The sequence below is a fragment of the Balaenoptera borealis genome (assembly GCF_965194805.1).
Source record: "Balaenoptera borealis genome assembly, chromosome: 13".
NCBI classification, from domain to species: domain Eukaryota; kingdom Metazoa; phylum Chordata; class Mammalia; order Artiodactyla; family Balaenopteridae; genus Balaenoptera; species Balaenoptera borealis.
The window spans coordinates 83,927,102-83,946,835 of NC_138870.1; the positions used below are offsets into that span (position 1 = coordinate 83,927,102).

The following is a 19,734-nucleotide window of genomic DNA, read 5'->3' on the forward strand; positions in this document are numbered from 1 at the left end:
CTCCTACACTCATCAGTATGCAGCTCCATGCTCCTTGCTCCCCCTCGCTCGCTCCCCTTCATTACCCAGCCCAGGCTACACCTCGCATTTTCAATAATAGCCATCAGATAAGGCAGATTTTTTTTGTCTGCAAGCTGTAAGCCTGCTGCTGCTGCTTCCTCCTACACACCCATCCAACCGTCAATCTTGAATGATGAGAGCAGTCAAAACAAATGCAGAAAATAGCAAGATTCAAAAGCAAACCAAAGTGCTTAAATCTGAATTGAATCTTCATACTGGTTATACGTTACCGAGCTATTTGTTGTGGAATTTTACGTTTCAAAAGAAACACCAGGAAATGCAAAGCTTTAACTATAGCTTATAGGGGAGCTCCCGACAGGTTCCCTTTTTGCTCGTCTTTCCTTTCCTTCCCTTTCTTTTTTTTTAAATGCAGCACAGATAAATGTTTCTGATCTAAAGCTTTACAGTGTTTGGAGAACAATTATTCTCTTTCTTTACCTTGCTGTATCAAAATGAACCACTCTGAGGAATTTTTTTTCTTCTTGAATTGCTGCAAAATACAGAAACTGCATCGCAATCTTGAAGTCAAGATAATTCATTTCTCGTTTGCGAGGCTTCTTCCAAACAAAAATATTATTAGGCACAAGAAATCCTTTTCCTCTCTGATATTTATAACCCAGTCTACCAGGGTTGACATTCTAAATTAGCTACAGAGGTAACACTACTGGGTAGAATTTTTTATAAAAAAGAAGAACCCTAACCAAAAATAATTTAAGAATAACAGATGTAAATGTGTGAGTTTTACTGAATGGCAGACAGACTAATTTATTTAATAATTGAGAGAAACCAGAGATTAATAATAGAACCCATAGGAGTAGATCATGGAACGAATAGACTCTTACTTAAGATTGAGAGAGAACTTGCAGAGCGGTTAGTCTACCCTCTCTCTTAATGCAGGAATCCCTTGTCACAATGTTCCTGTAAGAATATCATCCAATTTAGGCTTGAATACTGCCTGTAACAGAGCTCTTACTACTTATTAAGAAGCCTCCATTTATTAGAAAGGTATTTTACTTCCTGGCTGACTCCTACTCACTCAATCCAGCTCTGCCTTTGGAGTCACACAGACTGGGAACACTGCCTTTAACACATAAAGTGTTTTAAAAATTAAAGATAACTCTCATCCCCCCAGAACAGTCCTGGCACATAGTAAGTGCTCAGCAAATATTTATTGAATAAACGAAACATGACTTTCCTTCTTTCCCCAAATCTTATCTTTCTGTTTCCTTTCTCTTTTGAAGAACATTGTCAACCTCCCTAGCACACAGACATTAAACTGCAAAACATCTTGCACTCCCTCTCTCACCGCTGACATCAGTTCCCAAGTTCCACTCATCCCTCATCGTAGTATCTCTTGCATCCATTTCCTTGATTCGAATTCCTCTTTCATATTTATGGAACTGACATCTAGTGTGATTTTGCTCTCTTAGTTCAGGCCCACCTGGTGTAATACAACTATGGCCTCTGTGTTCGTCTTCTTACCTCTGATTTTTTAAAATCTAGTTTATACGTGGATGTCGGAATAATCTCTTTAAGACAATTTTGATTATCACTCCTTATTTCGAAACTCTTGCATGGTTTCAACTGGCTTCAAATAAACTCCCAACTCCTTTGATGACATTTTGGGGTCTTCATGATTACTACAAATCCTCTAATTTTATTTCCGTTCCCCCAGTGCTCCAAGCATGTGGGATTACTGGCTGGTCTTTAATGGCAGCCTGTAACATACTTGGGTTTCTTTTATTATGTCCCCACATTTATGCCTCTTCTTTGGCTTTGGATCAGATGATATTTCCTTTATGAAACACTTTCTAGTCCCCCTAACAGGAATGTTTTAAGTGGCATTTACATACCGTCTATTATAACAAATATTTTTTGTCTAACATTATAGTTATTTGTGTACAAGATGTATTTCTTGAATGTAGGAATATGTCTTGCTAATATTAAAAGTAGTAAGGATTCTTTATGCACCTGCTAAACCAAATAATGTAATTTTCATTTCACAATCCAAGCTATATAAAATCTTCCTAGTTTCAGATTTAAATTTTTTCAAGTCTCTGAATTTTTTATTTAAAAGAAGATATCTAGGTTTTTAAATAGAAACGATTGGGTTCTAGATCTCTTAAGAAGGTCAAAAAGTTTGTAGCAGTTTAGGAATCTGTTTTAAGGAATTCAGGTTGTTCAATATTACCTATATGAGAAGTTGATAGCAAGACACTATTTGTCCTTGGCCAGCTCTAAAGCTGGTACACGGTAGAGTTAAAAGGTAGGCATCAATTACAGCCTCTCCTAGGGTCACATCCACATTGTTCCTCCTGATCATTTTAAGCTATGGATAAGTTACACAAAGATCGAGCAAACATGACAATAATTTTTTGGTTTGGTAAAGCATATGCTGATTGGCCAGCTCCTCAAATCTCATCTCATCTCCTAAGATGCAAACCAGGGACCAAGTACCTAGAAGAGTGCTACACACATTCTAGGCATTAACTTGCCTTTGTTAAATGAATGAACACATGACATTGGAAATGGCTTTCATGAGATTTTCATTTCTTAAAAGAAAGAGAGAGAGAAGGAGAGAGAGAGAGAGTGAGAGTGAGAATGAGAGTATGAGAGAGAGAGAGAGAGAGAGAGAGAGCTTATTTCAAGGTCCAGGCTGCTGTACAGAAACAGCTCAGAGAGAATACTGGTTACTAATCACTTTACAAATCTTTATATAGACTGACTGAATTGTATTCTTTTAACTATTCAATCATTCAATTTCAACTCAGTAATTCTCATATGTTGGTGAAAGGTTTTAATGCAGTGGGGAAGTAAATTGGGAGAAACTGGGGTAGGGGGAGGTGGTGAGGGAGAGGAAGGAAGAAGAATGAGACCTTGAATCATGCTGTTTCTGGTTCTGTTAAAGTATTTTCTCATGAGCCAAACCACTGAAAGAACCCTTGTTTGGGTCTGAAGATCACTTTTTAAATAGTGTTTACATATATTTCTTACTTTACTTGTAATACTTTCTTGGAGTCTTAAAATTCTTAAGCATGACATCACATTATTGGGCAGGCCTCTTTATTCAACTAGAACTTCTTTAAGTTCCAAAAGGGAGATAAGAGGAGGGAAAGAAGAACTAACAGTTCTTACTCAGGGCTACTATGTTCCAGGCAGTGTGGTGTGGATTATTAGCCCCACTTACAGGTAAGGAAACTGAAGTTCAGTGTATGTGATGAAACCAGGAATTTCTTTTGCATAGTCTTTTAAAAAATAATTCTGGGGGTTCCACTTCCAGAATGGCAAGGTGAGGAGCTCCATGGACCTTCTCCCCAGCCAAACAAACATAACTGGCAAAAATTGTATAAATAAAAAACAAAACCACCATTTAAAGTCTCTGGAAATTGTCCTAAGAACATACAGAGGATGAAGAAAGATTTATTCAAGAAAATCTACTAAAACTTGGTAAGAACAGAGAGAGTCTATGGCACTTGAGCCATGACTTGTTCCCTCCCATCCTTCCTTCCCTAGCTCAGCTTGAAAGAAGCTCCACTCTGGGTGGGTGTGCCCAAGAGGATGGGCTCCTCTCTCCTCACAGCCCATCCAAGGGATATGGTATCTTATCTAAAGGGGCAGGCCAGCAGCATTTCTAATACCCTCCAACTTCAAGTTATAGAAGTTAAATTCCTGGTGAATACAGCTGAGAGGTCAAGCGCTCCCTTTGTCCATGCAGCCTCTATTCACAAAGTGGAAGCTCTATCCTACTTGTGGGAGGCCAAGAATAGTGAGGCCCTGATTGCCCTCATTCCAGCTTGCTTGTAGGGCTGAGGTTGCATGTCCAGAAAGGCAGGCTGAGATGAGAAGACCAGGGGATACCATCCCTGCCCAGTGCCCACCATCCCTGCCCAGTGCCCAGAGCAGTGGCTCAAAGATTTTGCCAAAAGGTCCTTAAATACAGACAGCTCTATCTCAAGGAATTGATTTTATTTGAAATAGAGTATGAGGAAGTTCAAGCTTAAGGTGATTATTAAAAACAATGGAGATTTTGGGGTAAGCGATTAAAAGGAGGCATTAGGACAACAAGCTAAAGCTAAATGGTAGGCAGATAGTTTTAGAGAACAAGGGAAAGACATAGTTAAGAAATGCCCTCTTGGGGTAAGACCAAACTTCAAAGACTGGCCTCAAAAACTACTCCTGCCCAAATGTAATTGGAGCAGACTCTGGAGCAATTTGTATATAAGGGAATTGTCAAAAACAAGAGAGCATCCAGCTGGCAATTAGGGAAAGCTAATACCTGAGTGTGATACCAAATGAGGCAGACAGCTTAACAGAAAGATTAGGGAAAGATACAAAGAGGACTCTGCTATAATCATTATCATCCCCGGATGACTATGCACATGGTCAAGGCTCTACCCATGAATGAATAAATACCATGTAATATATCCATAAAATGGAATATTATTTGGCAATAAAAAGAAATAAAATGCTGATAGATACTACGACATGGATAAACCTTGAAAACGTGCTAAGTGAAAGAAGCCAGTCACAAAATACTGTATATTTTATGATTCCATTTATATGAAATATCCATAATAGGCAAATCTATAGAAACAAAATAGATTAGTGGTTGCCTCGCGATAGGGATGGGGAATTGGGAGTAAAAGGGGAATGACTGTTGATGGATATAGTGTTTCTTTTTGGGTGATAAAAATGTTTTAAAATTCACTGTGGTGATCATTGTACAACTCTGAATATACTACAAACTACTGAATTATACACTTTGGGTGAATTGAATGATACGTAAATTATATCTGTATAATTTACAGTTATTGAATAATAATAATAAAATAAAAATAATATAACAGTTCTTAAATTTTCTATAAATTTATAACAACACAAAACACACACATAATTGCATATCAAAATACATTGTTATTGTTTTATGTATTAGTATTTTTAGTGCTCTATTTTTTTTTCTTTTTCTATTTTTCTTGGTTACTCCTTCCCCCAGTCCCTCCAAACCATCTGTATCATCCATTCTCTCATCAAGGTAAATCATGTTAACAAACTAGTATGTATCTTCACATGTATTTATCCATTGCCGAATCACACACACACACACACACACCTCACAGCTATGTACAAATACATACGCATATATATATATATATATATATATACACACACACATGCATGAGAAGTATATGTAGGGGTATTTTTGGATATTGTTTCTTAAAAATAGAATCTTACCACACGTTTCTGAACTCTACTTTTCTCATTTGACAAAGCTTTATGAAATTCTAACAAGTAAATAAGCTCTAATTTGTTCTTCTAAATAGCTGCATAATAGTCCACACTGTGGATACACGATATTTTATTCAGTTCTTTGCCTGATATCTCTAGGCTCAACTTTTCATTTTCTTTTTTAAAAGTTCGTATTTTGAGATAATTGTATATTCATGCAGTTATAAGACACAGTAAGAAAGAGATTCTGTATAGACTCACCCAGTTTTCCCCAATGGTAACATCTTGTACAACGGTAGTATATCACAACCAGATAGTTGGCATTGATAAAATCCATTATTATTCATATTTCACCAGTTTTACATGCACTCATTTGTCTGTGTGTGTATATGTTTAGTTCTATGCAATTTTATCACATTGTGTGACCATCACTACAGTCAAGATAAAGACAGTACCACTACAAGGAACCCTTCTGCTATCTTTTCATAGCCATGGCCATCTCTCTCCCTGTCCACTCTTTAACCTCTGGCAACTACTAATCTGTTCTCCATCTCTATCATTTTGTCATTTCAAGAATATTATATGAATGGAATCATACAGTATATACCTTTGGGATTGGCTTTTTTTCATTTGGCATGATTCCCTTGAAATCCATAAAAATTATTCTGCTTGTCAATAGGTCATTCCTTTGACTGCTGAGGACTATTCCATGGTATTGGTGTACGATAGCTTGCTTAATGATTCAGCCATTGAAGGACATCTGAGTTGGTTCCAGTTTTTGGCTCTTATGAATAAAGCTGTTATAAACATTTTTGTATAGGTTTTTTATGTGAAAATAAGTTTACATTTCTCTGGGATAAATGACCTATAGCTAGCACCACACTTAACCATGAAAGACTGAATGCTTTCTTGCTATGTTCAGGAAACAAGGCAAGGATGTCCACTCTCATCACTTCTATCTAACATTGTACTGGAGGTTCTAGTCAGCACAATAAATCACAAAAAATAAATAACATGCATACAGGTTGGAAAGGAAGAAGTAAAACTGTTTATGTTCACATATGACATGATTATCTGTATATAAAATCTCATGAGATTCACATAAAAGCTACAGAATAAATGAGATTAACAAGATCAATAGGATATAAGATCAATAAGATATAAGATATAAGGACTATAAGATCAATATCGAAAATCATTTGTATTTCTATATACTAACAATAAACAATCAGAACTTGAAATAAAAAAATCACAATTTACAATAGCATCAAAAACATGAAATTCTAAGGAATGAACTGTCAAAAGACATGCCAGACTTGTACACTTAAAATTACAAAGCATTGCTGCAAGAAATCATATAGGACCTAAATAAATGGAAAGGTATACTGTGTTCATGAATTGGAGGACTCAAAATTGTTAACATGTTAGTTCTTCCCAAATCTATCTGTAGATTCAGTGTAATCCTAATAAGAATCCCAGGAGGAGTTTTGTTTTTTGGTTTTTTTGGTGGAAATTGTCAAGCTTCTCCTAAAATTCATACAGAAATGCAAAGGACCAAGAATGAACAAAATAACTTTGAAAAAGAATAATAAAGTTAGAGAAGGTCAATTCTTGACTCCAAGACTTACTATAAAGCTATGGTCATCAAGACAGTGGTGTATTGATTTAATACAGACATGCAGATCAATAGAACAGAATAAAGGGTTTAGAAATTGACATCATATAGAAGATCAATTTATTTTTGACAAAGGTGAAAAGGCAATTCTATGGAGAAAGGAGAGAATTTTCAATGAATAATGCTGGAACAGTTAGAGATCCATATGCAGAAAAACAGATTTCAATTCATATCTCATACCATATATAAAAATTAGCTAAAAATCATAGGCCTAAATATAAAATCTAAAACTATAAAACTTTTAGAAGAAAATTTAGGAAACTAATTTAGGAAAAATCTTGAACTTGGGTTAGGCAACACAAGCACAATTGTAAAAGAAAAACTGATCATTAGGATTCATGAAAAATTTTTTAAAAATTCCGTTCCTTGAAAGACACTGTTACAAGAATGAAAAGGCAAACTGCTGACTAGAAGAAAACATTTGCAAATTGCATGTGATAACAGACTTGTATTCAGAATATATAAAGAACTGTCAAAACTCAGTAATAAGGAAACAAACCAATTTTTATAATGGGCAAAAGATCTGAACAGAGATTTCACCAGAGAAGACATATGGATGGCAAATATGCGTGTGAAAAGATGTTCAGCATCATTAGATATTAGGAAATGCAAACCTATAATGAAAACCATAATGTGATACCACTTACTAGAATGTCTAAAATTTAAAAAGGCTGACCACACCAAGTGTTGACAATGATGTGAATCAACTGGAACTCTCACACACTGCTGGTGGGAATGTATAATGGCACAACCACTTTGGGAAATAGTCTGATAGTTTCTTAAAAAGTCAAATATACCTCTTCTACATGGCCCAGCTATTCTACTGTTGGGTACTTACCTAAGATAAATAAAAGCATATGCCATGCAGAGACTTGTATACGAATGTTTATAGCAGCCTTATTTGTAATAGCCTACAACTGGAAATAGCCTAAAAGTCCATCAACAGGTGAATAAACAAATTGTAGTACACCAGCACAATGTAATAATACTCAGCAATAAAAAGGAACAAATAGTTGTTGCATTCATCACACGGAATAAATGTCAAAATAATTTTCCAGAGTAAAAGAAACCAGACCCTCCAGAACAGTGTAGATTCTGTATGATTCCATTTACATAAAATTCTAGAGAATGCAAACTTACCTATACTGACAGAGAATAGATACCTGGGGGTGGAAAGAAGGGGAGTGAAAGGGATTATAAAGGAACATGAGGAAACTTTTGGAGGTGATGGATATTTATTGTCTTGATTGCGGTGATGGTTTCACAGGTGTATCTAATTGTTAAACATCATACTGTACACTTTAAATATGTGCAGTTTATTGTAGTTCAATTATACTTCAATAAACTTAGTTTTAAAAGTTTTTCAAAAGTAGGAAAAGGAAATAAAGAATGATAGGAGAAGAAAGTGACTCATCTTAAACAAAATTGTCAAGGAATGCCTCTGAAAAGGTGAAATTTGAACAGAGACTGGAATGTAGTGAAGGAACAAGCTGTCTGGTATTTAGGAAAAGAGAATTTGAGGCAGTGGGAAGAGTAAGTTCAAAGGCCAATATCCTACCCTATGTGGTAAGGGCATGATGATACTAACTCACTTTTGACATGTTCATAACTATTCTCATTGTATATTGTGTAGCTATTGAAGGCCTAGGCCACTGAAATAAATGTATGCTTACTCCAGGGTATGGTCTGAAAACTGTTATAACTGTATTAAATTAAGTCCATGATACCAGTTTAGGTCTCTAAAATTAATTTTTTCTTTTAAAAGTAGAAGGCAATTCATATTCTGATTAATTTCAGATAATTTCTTAATTAGGTTCTAGTTAATTGGGGAGGGCGTAGGATACTTCTTTTGATACTTTATTAATTCCTTCAGCATTGACTGATTTCTTCAACAAATATTTATAAAGTATCTCTTGTTCCTAGCATTTTGCTAGGCAGTGGGGATATAGCTTTGAACATCCCTGCACACATGTAATTTATAGGCCAGTGGAGAAAACTGGTTTACTACTTAGAAAATGTCAATTGAGATTAGAGGAATTAAAACCTAGAGACATGGCTTCTTATTGTGACTGTATAGAGAGGAGAATGAATTAGAGAAAACAGCTTAAGTGACTCCAGGTTCCATGAGCAAAAGAGAAACACTATCTGTTTCAATGAGGTGCCTCTAGGGTGAAATTGATGAAACAGTTAAGATGGGTAAAATGATTGGCAGAGGTGACTGTTATCAAATTTGTTAAACAGGAAAATGACATTTAGGAAGGGATAGAGGAGAGCCCCAGGACAAGAGTTAAAAAAAGAAACTGGCTAATCCCTAAAAAATGTAATAAATAGCTGTTTATCGTAGCACCAAGGTAACTGACATAAGGCAAATACTTTTCAAAGAATGTGAGTTTTTCCAGTGATCTAAACTATATATAAAGCAAGGGAGCTAATATTTATTACAGGTCAGGCCTTTCAAATATTATCTCATTATGCAAAATAATAGCAAACCTGCATTTACTACGGTCAGGTTCTAAATGGTCTATATGTATTAACTCATATTATTTTCATGACAACCCTGTGAAGTACTATTGTTATCACCTCTTTTATAGGGGAGAAAAATAAAATACAGAAAGGTCATATGTTGTTTAAAGCTGCACAGTTGGACCTAGAACCCTGGTAGCCTGGCTCTAGAGCCTAAGCTTTTAGCTACTACTCTATCCTGCTTCTCTGTTCCAGATGCACAGGGTACGAACCTTGCCCTTTTACAGGAGGGAGAATGTTTACCCAGACACATACCAGCAGGTTTGTTTTAAAAAGGGTTTCCCAGTTGTTCTGCTAATTCTCCTTCCCACCCTTCATCTTACATTTGTGATTCTTGGCTTCTGAAGTACAAAGCAATGAGAAGAAGCCGGAAGGAATACTGAGGGGTGGGAGAAGGGTGAATCCTATCACTTGGATATTTTTATTTCACCCTAACAAAGGGCTTTTCTGTGCTTCTGAGAGACTGCAGCTTCCGTATTGTTTCCACATGGGTGCTCAGCCTCTCCAGACTGAAATGCGTGGATGCCTGTGCTGTGTGTCTAGGAAGACGCTGCCTCCGTGAGAGGTAGTGCAGCACGGTGGTTAAGGGCCCAGACTCTGGAGTGGGTTTGCCTGGGTTTGAATCTTGGCTCTTCTCTATTATGTAAATATTTGCTTTTTCTATTCTTGGGATGGAGCATGTAGCAATATAAAGAGTACCTTTCTAGTGGGCAAGTTTCTGGGGCTTAGTTCCTCTTCAGTAAAGTGTGGGTGACACCTTACCCCACCTATCTTATGGTTTTGTTTGAAGCTAAAATTAAATAACATATGTGAAAAACCACTTTGAGCTACAAAGAGCTATTCAGATGCTAGGGCTGTATAATTATCTCTACTGTCAGTAGAACATATACTTGTGTTGTTCATTCAGTCTCTCAATCAGTGTCATCAGTGCTTTTCCTTGCCCAGTTCTCTTTGTTTCAAACAGACAAAAATGCGTGGGGCAAGCAGTCTGGACAAATAACAGAGGAAAGCTCATGGTACTGTGAAGTGATCAGAATCCCAAGTCCCATGATGTCATTAAGGGCTTGGTCTTGTCTAACACGCACCAATAGCCAGGTCTTTAGCATCAAGCAGTCTGCTCTTCACATTCATTTAAAGTAAAAAGAGAATAAAGAGGGGGGGCAAGGAATGGCAAGAAAGGATAATTCTTATTCCTAGCTTCATAGTTAACAAATGAGTCTATTAAGTTATTTATTCCAACATATTTAAAATAAAAACTGGTCATTTTTTAAGAGACTGGTAAAAGAGTCCACTAAACTTCTTAAGAAGCCAATGTCCACATTTGGGAGAGAAATTTGCACATTCAACAAATAACTATAGCGTTGGTTTCTATGTGAGCCTGCTCTTCTGTCTTTTATATCTTGTAATACAGGTGTAGGAGCTTGGAGTGAACAGTGCTAATTCCTATAGGATAGTGTAACAAAGATCCTAATGATTTTATTCTAAACTAAAAAGTATCAATATCTCACTTTTCCAATCCTAAATATCCTCTGAGCTAAGAACTATAAACTACATATCTATTTTCCTAATGGAGAAAAATTGACAATGGAAATTAGCAGGAAGAGAGATGATGCAATAAGAAAAATGCTTCTTCCACTGATAAAAGGACAGCCATTCTGAAATGCAAAAACAGAAATGCAAAGCAGAGGTAGCAGACAACAGACAAAGCTAAAGGATTAGTTATTTCAGGAAATGTGGAATGTTGTGGGTCAACAGAGTTCTGGATCATAAAGCCAAGATTCAAACAGGAAAATTCTCCAAGATCATGCTTTGGTGTTTAAATGCTAAGGGAAGTCAGGAGCTCAGATTCAATTTTCCCTAAGGCCTTGAATTTATTTTGAACTAAAAACTTCATGGAGCACTTAAGAAATACCAGCCTTTACAAAACAGATCTGACAACTTCTGCTCTGGGGTATGGTCTAAAATAGGAAATGAAATTTAAGCCTAAAATGCTAAAATCTTCTGGCAGACAACAAAAAATATATAGGCCATACCTGATCAGAAAAAAATTGTAATTCCTTTGATTTCATTCTCGTTTTTCCCTTCTTTTAAGGCTTACTAGCAAATGTTTGAATCTTCTCTGAGAAGCTGTATACAGCCTTAAGTCATTGAGGGCCTCCTATGTGCCAGTCATTGTTTCAGGACCAGGGAGGAAAGGGAACTTGTTCTGCCCTCAAGGATCTTATAGTCTAGTGGGGAGAAAATTACCATGCAGGATGATGAATGCTATAATGGAGATGTGTACAAGATACTTAAAATGTAGAAGGAAGGCAAGGATGCTTAAATTGGCTTGGGTAGAGAGTTTACAGAAGAGTCCATTTGATCTGTGACTCGAAGATTTAATAGGAGTTTGAGAGGCAAATAAAAAGATGACTGTGATAGTTAATTTATGTGTCAACTTGAATGAGCTAAGAGCTACCCAGAGAGCTGGTAAATGACTAGTTCTGGATGTGCCTGTGAGGCTGTTTCCTGAGGAGTTTAGTATTTGAATCTGTAGACTGAGTAAAGATCAACCTCACAAATGTGTGTGGGCATCATCCAATCCATTAAAGGTCTATTAGAACAAAACGAGTAAAGCAGATTTACTCTCTGCTTGAGCTGGGACATTCATCTCCTCCTGTACTTCAGCACTGGTGCTCCTGATTCCTGGGCCTTTGGATTCAGACTGAATTACACCACAGGCTTTCCTGGTCTCCAGTTTGCAGATATCAGATTGTGGAACTCAGTCTCCAAAATCGTGTGAGCCAATTCCTATAATAAATATCCTCTTATACATGTCCATCTATACTTCCTATTCATTCTGTTTCTCTGGAGAACCCTGACTAATATAATGGTGTTCCAGGCAGAGGGACTAGTATGAGGGTTACAAATGATTTAATTTGAGTAAAAAAATGATTTAAATGATTCATTATTACTGGAATTTGAAGGTTATATGTGCATGTCTGGGGAGGGTAATGCCGTAGGAGACAGGGCAAGGTAGGTGGGTAGGAGACAGATAATCAAGGAACTTGTACGCCAAGAAAAAGAGTAACTATTTTCTTTCTCAAGAACAGAGAGATATTTGCCATTTGCAACAACATGGATGGACTTGGAGGGCATTATGCCAAGTGAAATAAGCCAGCCAGAGACAAACACTGTATGATGTCACTTATGTGTGGAATCTATAAAATACAACAAGGTAGTGAGTATATTAAAAAAGAAACAGACTCCCAGATATAGAGGACAAACTAGTGCTTACCAGTAAGGAGAGGGAAGTGGGGGAGGAGCAATGGAGGAGTAGGGGATTAAGAGGTACAAATTATTGTATATAAAATAAGCTACAATGATATATTGTACAACACAGGGAATATAGCCAATATTTTATAATAACTATAAATTGAATATAACCTTTGAAAATTGTGAATCGCTATATTGTACACCTGTAACATATAATATTGTATATCAAATACACTTCAATAAAATGAGAATAAAAGAAAAATAAGAACAGAGAGATATAATCAAATTTTTGTTATACAAACATCATCTGGGAGGATGTGAGAGACAGCATAATGCCCAGAAGAAACTGGAAGTAGGGAGATACAGGAAATCTGTAAACCCTTCCTCTTATAGAACAAATAGACAAAATAACCCAAGTAAATATAGCGGACAGTCTCTAAGCAGAGGGGATTCCAGATATCCTCAGTCTCTTAGAACCTTCCAAAGTAAGCTCTGGTTGAAGAGCTGACTGCATTTCCTGTGAAAGAAATTTAGCTTGCCATGCCTCAACTGCAGAAGTTAACACAAGGGGTTGATTCTTCCCATAGAGAAGATTTTGTCTAATTGGTTCAAACTTAGCTTGATAGTCATGGCAAATGAACAACCTTTGATTGCCAGAAAGACAATACCAAAATTCCAAGTGTTCTGTGTATGCATTACAAAGTGGTGAAAAGGAAATTAATCTATGATTATTTTTTAAAGATGAATGCTGTGAAGATTAAAAGAATTAATAAATATGGACAGTACTTAGAAGAGTACTTGGCATACAGCATGCACTGAACAATTATAAGTAAAAATAATAAAAACCATTTGCTGTAATAATAAATATTAGCTATATATTATTAGCTATAATGGTAAATATTTACCTATAATAAACAGAATACATACAACAATGTTATTAATAATAATATATGTTATTAATAATAATTATTAATGTTATTAATAATAATAATGTTATTAATAATTGGTCTGAGTCATAAACAAATTTCAAAAAATCAACTTGGTGAGTCAGTCAAGTACTGTCTAAAATCCATGAAATCCATTTTTGAAATAATTCACTAAGAAACTGTGGGTCAGACTTAACACTCGTTGCTCTTTAACAGATGCACTGTGATTAAGTATGAACAAAGATAAGACACCAAATTCATTCAATCATCTTAGCCTGACAATTTAAATTGTTCTGAAATCTCATGGGCAGGGTAAATACCTTCTGTGACAGAGACTTGTTTACTTTCTTGGTAAAGACAACTGATAAATCTCTGATTTCTATAAAACAGAAACCCTCTGCCTCCAAATATTTTCAACCTCAAGGTTAATGCTTATTTCCATTTTCCACTAAAATCTTGAAGATTCAGGGCTAAAGACTTGGTTTTGCTTCATTTTTCCCATCAACCATAAAATGTTTCTTTAGGTAAAGTGGGATGAGTTTTGAGAGAATCTGGACCTCAAACTTGTGTGTAATCCTTCACACCTAAGACAATCTCAGCAACTTCAAATACAAAAAATTTAATCTACTTCATATTGAAGCTTTGGCTGAAAATTACAATATAAACCCAAAGTTTTAAAAAGGAATAGAACCATCTTATAAATGTTGAATTAACAGACCAAAACCTCTTTATACTATTTTATAAACATGTAGTTAGGTAATTTAAAATAAGTTGAGATTCATAATGACTCAAAGTCATGAAGGTAGAAAAAGTGCTTTCTTTTCTGTTTTCTATACAACTCAGAGCCCAATGTGGGAATCTGTCATGGACAGTTGTATTCACCATGCAGTATCTGTCCTTTTCTTCTGAAAATGACCCCAATTTTCTTGGGTCTCTTACCCCCTCACTCACTCTCAGTTCCTGTGCTTTGGAAAGAATTTCTTGCATATCATCTTCAGGGATGAATATACTCCTCTAAACTGCTGTGGTAGGTGGCTTGTAAGCTGGCCCCACTGATTACTGTTTCCTGGTATGAATAGCTTTAAGCAATTGGCCCTCCCCTTGAGTAACTTGCTTCTAACAAAGGGAATGCCTCAACATCATGAGGATTTCACTTCCATGATTAGAATACAAAGATTCTGTCTTCCACCTTACTAGGAGACCCTCTCCCTTGCTGGCTTTGATGAAGCACGTTGCTATGTTGAGGCCCATGGCAAAGAATTTAGGAAAACTGCTGGCCAACAGCCAGCAAGGAAATGAGGCCCTCAGGCAAACAGCCCAAAAGGAACTGAATCCTGCAGATAATCATGTAAGTGAGCTTGGAAGTGGATTCTTCCTCAGTTGCGCCTTCAGGTGAGCCCCCTGCCCTGGCCAACACATAGACTGAAGCTTTGTGAGAAAGCCTAAAGAAGAACCCGGGTAAGCCATGTCCAGACTCCTGACCACAGAAACTATGAGATAAAAAAAGGCGTGTTGTTTTAAGGGGCTAAATTTTATAGTAATTTGTTATGCAGCAATAGACAGCTAATACATCTGGCCACTTATGCTCTCCTGACCAGGGTATTTCATTCAGGGTTGAGCACATGGCCCAATTCACAACAATAAAAGTTAAACTCAAAACAAGAGGTTTTTGTTAATCCACCTTCCCCCTGCTACACACACAGGGCATTGTGAGGATATAGGCTTGGTGGTGTTGGCATTCTTACGAGAGAGACTTTGGAACCTGAGGAAGAAGCCAGCGTGGAGGAGAACAGAGCTGAGAAAGGGAAAGAGGCCGGGTCCTAATGTACTCTTTTGAGACCTCAGGATCAAGCTGCACCTGAAACTTGAGTTTCCCTTAGAGTTTTGGATATATCCCTTACATATTTTTCAAATATAAAAAATCTGTTTTATACTTTGAAAAAATACCTTTTTGCTTAAGCCAGTTTGAGCTCTAAGATCCAAGATACATCATAAAACAGCAATTTCATTTCTTGCTTTTGGCCTTGTAAACAATATTTTACTCTCTGTATAACATAGGGATTAGTTATTGATAGATCTAAAAAAATTGGTGGTCAGTGAAGGAAGTCTTTACCCCAGCACCTCTTGATTCTAAAATAAATTTTTTTTAAAGATTTATTTATTATTTATTTATTTTATTTATTTTATTTATTTTTAGCTGCACTCGGTCTTAGCTGCAGCATGTGGGATCTTTCGTTGCGGCATGCAGGCTCTTCGTTGTGGTGCATGAGCTTCTCTCTAGATGTGGCGTGCAAGTTTTCTCTTCTCTAGTTGTGGTGCACAGGCTCCAGGGCACATGGGCTCTGTAGTTTGCAGCATGCGAGCTCAGTAGTTGTGGCGTGCGGACTTACTTTTCCCATGGCATGTGGGATCTTAGTTCCCTGACCAGGGATCAAACCTGTGTCCCCTGCATTGCAAGGTGGATTCTTTACCACTGGACCACCAGTGAAGTTCCTAAAATAAATTTTTGAAAATAAAATACTGGGACTTCCCTGGCAGTCCAGTGGCTAAGACTTCGCCTTCCAATGCAGGGGGTGCAGATTCAATCCCTGGTTGGGGAGTTAGGATCCCACATGCCTTGCAGCCAAAAAAACAAAACATAAAAAAACAGAAGCAATATTGTAACAAATTCAATAAAGACTTTAGAAATGGTCCACATCAAAAAAATCTTAAAAAAAAAATAAAAAATAAAATAGTAAGATCAACTCAGTAGCATTTATATGGCTAGCTGATATTAGAAAGAGCAACACTGACACTGCTTTGTGTCACTACCTTGCTATAGTCACCGTGTATTTTGGTTTAAAAAATAATATACAGATAACATTTTCCAACATGTGACTTTCTACTGTGTCCACAGGATACTCTACTCTATGTTGGATTATTCTAGCAGTCAAATAACATCTTTAAGGTCCATGGATAGTTAGCAAAGTCTGCCCAGATTCTACTATAGTTGTATTAATATGTGAAAACATCCTTCCTGTTTTTATGATCACAGCCTGAAATTTTACATGAATGTATCTATGTTTTCAATCTCAATGTATATATTTTGTTTAATGAATTTTTGTTTCTTTCATGGATAGACTATAGCATTGTATCTTGAGCTTCTATTTTCTTCTCTATTGGGTTTGACAAATGTGGGCTTCTGCTGTGGATTATATCAAACACGGTTTAATTGAAAATAACTATGTACTCATAGTTCACCCAATGGGTCGCAGATAAGTAACTTAGGACCATCCATGTAATAATACAACAATATTTTTGTAGTTTTAGATGTGCTTTGAGTAAAATAGTGGGAACAAAAGTTTATGACATCCTATCAAGGCCAAGTGCTAGTTCAACTGTACATCCAAAACCAGGTATCTCTTTGACTCATTCCCAATCCTCTGAACTATCCACGACTAAATTCATATCAGGATAATAAAAATAATGCTTTTGCATGACAAAGAATACCAAATATAAAAACAATATAGGAAAAGAGGTTAGCAATAATATAATAAACCTTAGGTTGTAGCATTCATTTATAGGAACCACAGTGATCCTCAAATCAAATACATGTTATGAGTTAACTAAATGTGGTGATAAAAAATAGGTTTATTGAGACTGTATGCTTAATCTCAGTAGAGCTGTCCATTTTAACTTGTTACATACTCTAGAATAGAATCGTGCATTCTCCTTCTTCCTTTCCTTGATTTTAATAGCATTTTGTAAGTAGAGGGTGGTTTAGGCCCATGTAATATGAGCTCTGGCAACTTTTCTAAGTTTAAGAAGTAAAGAGCAAACTCCTATGTGACCATGGGCAAAACATCTCTATGGGTCCCTTTCCTCACTTATAAAATTAGGAGAATCTATATAATGAGTATTTACCTTATAGGGTTTTTAAGAGTTTAAATGAGATAATACTTAGAATAGTGCTTAGCTTATGATAAATCCTCAATAAATGTTAACGGCCATTATTGCTATTATATTACCACTATGACTATTGTTACCATAGGCATCATCATCATTATATGGCTTTCAAGGGTCTCCATTATTGGGCTTACTCTTCCCCAACTTCATTCATATTCCCTTCCCTCCATATTAAGGAAATGCCTTCTTATACTCGTTACCTGCTTCATGCCTTCTTGAGCCCTGTTTTTGCTCATGCTACTACATGTTGTATCCTGTGGCTACCTCATCCTCATTTTCAGCATCCTCATGGCTTTATTTTATTAGTCCTTCATTGTTCTTCCATGTCCTCCACAGGACCTTCTGGGGTACTCCCAGTAGGAATAATTTCTTCTTCCTATAAACTCCCACAGAACATCACTGGTGTCTCTTACATGGCAGTTTTCATTTTTGATGTTGTGTGATACTTATGTATGTATATGTCTTATATTTCACCAGACTTTAAACACCTAAATGATGCAAGCCATGTCTTATCATCTCTTTGTCACAACAGTACCTAGTAGAGTGTTTCTTTTATTTGCTTCACGAAAGAACGACTGGAAGAATAAAGTTAGAACTGAATCTCTTCTGCCACTTACTAGCTACTTAGCCATCCTGAGCCTTAGGTTCCTTTTCTTGAAGATAAGAGTTAAAAATTATGCTTATATCACAGGATTGTTCTGTGGTTAAATGGAAATAATTCATGTAAAGTGCTAGGCATAGAAGTTGGTACATACTTTTCAATACACATACATTTTATAAAGTGGACAACTGTAGAGTGCTCAGCAGTTATAATGTACAGCGATCGTGTTTATAATAAAAAACCATCAAATATAAGAAAAAGAGTAATAGAGCATGTAGTAGTGACCTGATGGTTTTGGTCCAACAACTACGTCAGAATGGGATGAGTGACACGTAATGTAGCCATAGCATCACTAAGACCGCGGATTTAGGGCTTCCCTGGTGGCGCAGTGGTTGAGAATCTGCCTGCCAATGCAGGGGACATGGGTTCGAGCCCTGGTCTGGGAAGATCCCACATGCCGCGGAGCAACTGAGCCCGTGAGCCACAGCTACTGAGCCTGCGCATCTGGAGCCTGTGCTCTGCAACAAGACAGGCCGCGACAGTGAGAGGCCCACGCACCGAGATGAAGAGTGGCCCCCGCTCGCCGCAACTAGAGAAAGCCCTTGCACAGAAACGAAGACCCAACACAGCCAGAAAAATAAATAAATAAATAAATAAATAAATAAAGTTAAAAAAAAAAAAAGACTGCGGATTTAGAAAGAATGAGGTCATTGACTTTGATTCTCCATAAGGGCCCTAGATATTTATGCCATTTAAAAATATGTACAATAAAACCAGAGCTCAAAAATAATATATAGAAGGCTCTCTGGTATATGTTAAGCCTCAAAGAAATGAATACAGTGAACTGAAACTTTGACATTTTATCACAAAGATGGCAAAGCTCAGTGGTGATAATATCTGGAAAGAGTATTGATAATGTTAATTGTTTTATATATTTTAAAATTGGTTTGTGTTCTATAGGGAGCCAAAGAGAATGTTATAATAACATAAGGTCATAACAATGGTAGGAATTTTATGGTTAAAAATGCTAAAATGATTTGAAAATTTACTTCTATGATTTCCCTACTATCTTTGAAGTGTTTTGGGGGGTTTCAATAAGTCAGTAAGATATATACATTATCTAGTGAGAATCTATTTGTTTCTCTAGGCCGTTAAGCTGTTGGCAGCACAGTATTCAATTATCTATGACTTGCTCTGATTAACAAATTTGTATTGTCTGGAAGATAAGTTCAGTCCTATTCAATACATTATTAAAGTTATATTATCTGCTCCTAAAAACCAGAGTTGAGTGCAGAATTATTTCTTTCTTTGGCATTTTACAAATATAAATGGGCTCATTTCCAGTAACAAAAGATTACCACTGCACAAGGCATGCTAGAAAGGAGTGCTCGTAATATCACATTTTAAATAATTGGAAATGTATTTAAATATATTTTACCCAAACTAAAGTGTGACATAAACCATCTGTGTATAATATAAAATTGCATCTGCTTAAATTCTATGGCTACAGATTATAGTGACTA

General features: G+C 36.4%; 1 protein-coding gene and 1 pseudogene across 16 annotated transcripts in view; both read right to left on the bottom strand.

Annotated features, from left to right (window-relative positions):
* Positions 1-19,734, bottom strand: part of ANKS1B (ankyrin repeat and sterile alpha motif domain containing 1B) — a 1,131,483-nt gene that overhangs the window by 401,105 nt on the left and 710,644 nt on the right. The window contains exon 1 of one of the 15 annotated variants that reach the window (XM_082349572.1): positions 8-3,931. The exons of the other annotated variants lie outside the window; for them this stretch is intronic. The gene's annotated coding sequence lies outside the window, so the exon portion shown is untranslated. Of the gene's footprint in view, positions 1-7; positions 3,932-19,734 lie in introns of those variants that run through there. 15 annotated transcript variants of the gene reach the window in all.
* LOC309608938 (AP-3 complex subunit sigma-2 pseudogene) overlaps positions 1-19,734 on the bottom strand; it is a 510,311-nt pseudogene that overhangs the window by 146,589 nt on the left and 343,988 nt on the right. The window lies entirely within an intron of this gene.